The sequence below is a fragment of the Quercus lobata genome, chromosome 3 (assembly GCF_001633185.2).
Source record: "Quercus lobata isolate SW786 chromosome 3, ValleyOak3.0 Primary Assembly, whole genome shotgun sequence".
NCBI classification, from domain to species: domain Eukaryota; kingdom Viridiplantae; phylum Streptophyta; class Magnoliopsida; order Fagales; family Fagaceae; genus Quercus; species Quercus lobata.
Window position 1 is genome coordinate 67,599,213 of NC_044906.1, and position 3,039 is coordinate 67,602,251.

The window sequence follows — 3,039 nt, forward strand, 5'->3', positions numbered from 1 at the left end:
GTTTCCAACCACCATGAGCCTCTTAAGCAAAAGCCTGTTTCCAGAACTATTTTCACATTTCAATTTGGTGATTGTGCTGCTCGAACCAAAGCAAAACAAAAACCAGCAAATAGAGCAGTTGTTTGTAATGGAAGCTTGTCACGACCCAAATCTGTACTTCAGAATTTAGAGCATGACTGATATGTTAATATCAAGTTTACCTCAATATTAACGCGAACCAACTTAAGCTGAAGGTGCTTATCAAAAATCGTTTCTTATATTCCTTTTTATTTCCCTGCATAAAAGTCATAATATACAAAATTCGCAAAAACTTTGAAACTTCATTTCATTTCAAACTTTGCAAGATTACAACTTGACTGAAACTTAAGATATTCGTGTAAATATTACATAGCTAAATGTTTAGCAAAACTATTATTTACAAACCTAACCCCAAGACATACAACTGGAGTTCAAAACAAACTAAGGTTCTGAATTATACCAGTGTTCAAAAGGATCAAGTATATCTTAATTTCTCCTATACAACAAAAGAGCTAAACTACCATACGACAAAAACTATACATTCTAACAAACGAGAATCGCAGATTCTTTACCACCTCTAATACTCTTGCTGCTTCCAGGAAAGAACCTGTGTACTAAAATATAATAGGGTGAGCTGCGAAGCCTAGTAAGGTTTTAAGCTCCATGAACATTTAATAAGAATGCATGTAAATTAAATATTTTATAGATATGTCAGCTTCGATAAATAGTCTGCATACTATTCTTAAAGTAACTTATGAACTTAACCTTATTTTTAAATAGACTACAAAATACTTTATCATAAACTTTTCATTAGACTTATAACATATTCAACATATTTTTCTTATCATCATACTTTTCTTATAATTTCTAAATAGCTTAATAGCTCATTTAGAGCATCTACAGCAGTGGAGCTAAATTTTTAGCTTTTTAGCTACACAAAAAGTCACTTTATCTATTTTACCCTCTCACATCTTACAGCAGTGGAGCTATTTTAACTTTTAACACAATAAAATAATATAAATACTACAATAAAATAATATTTCATTCAACCACCAACACACAACCACAACCACCATTAAACCCATAAAAATCATTTCACAACCATAACCCCGCCATGGCCATCAAAACCAGTGAAGAACAAAACAAAAACCTAGAAAAATCAACATAGCCAAACTGAAACCCATGCCCGATACTTTGTTCAATTCAGTACCGGCCAATAAGACCTGCGCCAAAGGGCACGGTCTTCACCGACGAATCGAGCCCTAACTGATACTAACCGCCCGATTTTGCCACCAACGGTGTGGCTCGGTACTTCTCGATCGAAACTAGAGCAATGCAACACAGTGGATTCATCTTAACTCAATCGCTCAAAACAAAGAAAAACGCTACCAAAAATTCCACTGCATATATATCATCGATCAATAATCATAGACAGTGATGATGAGTGCAAAGCAAAACGGAATGCTCCGATTTGAGGGGGGTAGGGTAATGTGGGACCCGATCGGAGCTAAAAATGGAGATAGAGAGAAACGAAACAAGGGTTGAGAAGTGAGAGAGGAAAAGTGGGGAGAGAGGGGTCTGTGGCGGCTAGGCTCGTGCAGATCAACGATGGGTCTGTGGAGGAAGAAAGAAGAGATGGAGAGGCAGTGAGGAGAGACACGAAGAAAGGAGAATGAAATGCAGAAAAAATAAAAAAGTAATGTGAATGCAAATTTTTTTTTTTTTTTTTTTTTTTTATAGCTTTCAACTACAATGCACAGCCATATATGGCTGTGCACTGTAGCAATGAAGGTAAAAATTTTACCTTTAACTCCACTGCTGTAGTATAGATTTTTGTATTTTGGTGTAGCTAAAATAGCTATATAGCTATTTAGGTACACTACTGTGAGTGCTCTTATAATACTTATTAGTCAATCCAATCGTAAGTCTATCACAACTTTGGAAGGCTTCCAACACATAGTGTCAGGCATCCAGCATTCCCCACAATGCTAGGAAATCCTAAGATCATATCAGAAAATATCACCCCTTTTGGTGTGATCATATCATCAACCATAGGGTCAGTTGGCATCCTCCACAAGTTCGTCGTTCCTAACAAGGGTGGGTACAACAGAGTCCTCACCACTTATAATGGCCAATCAAAATCTGCATGGAAATACTAGTACTATAACCCCTACTGGCTGAGTTCAGATCATAACAATGGAATAATTAAAAACTATATTTTTCTGATAACTATGCTTTTACATAAATATTTCGTAACGGTAGCATTTCCACTTCATTTTTAAATATTATGTTCGTGATATAAGTAATAGCATCAATATGCTAAAATTATCGTGTATATATATATATATATATATAAGATTGAACAACTCTTTACTTAAATCATGCTTATATGTAATATCTCTAATTAAAAGGTTTTAATACATAATAAATTTTCTAAATAATCTTTATATTTATCAAACACATATGTCACATATATCTTACCTGAAAATAGAAGACGCGAAAGATTTGTATAAGAGGAACTCAAGTGTCCACGTTCTCATTCTCGTCACCTAATTGAAAGACCAAAACTTATTACTAACAACTCTTCCTAAATATATAAACTTATACATCAATCACAATCTAACTCTCAAACTCAAGAAAATCTTAATTCCCATCTCAACAAGTTCCCATAGCACAATGTACATTCATCAAACACATTATATACCAAACCTTAGAGAAACCAAGGCATAAAAAATTTATCTATGATCTAAACATACCAAAAGATAAGCATACTAATTTATAGTTTAAAACACTCACCCTAACTTTGGAATTAAATCCTCAAAGTCAGGTATATCATATACTGTTTACTGCTCATTTCAGCAGCATAAAACCTCATTTATAAAATGCAAATGGGCTATCCAAACACATCCAATTTTCATGAAATTTTACAGAACCATTCCTCTGGATGTCTAGTAAATACCATATCAATTTCAGAGTCAAAGAATAAAACCATAATTTATTAAAAATCATACAATACAATAT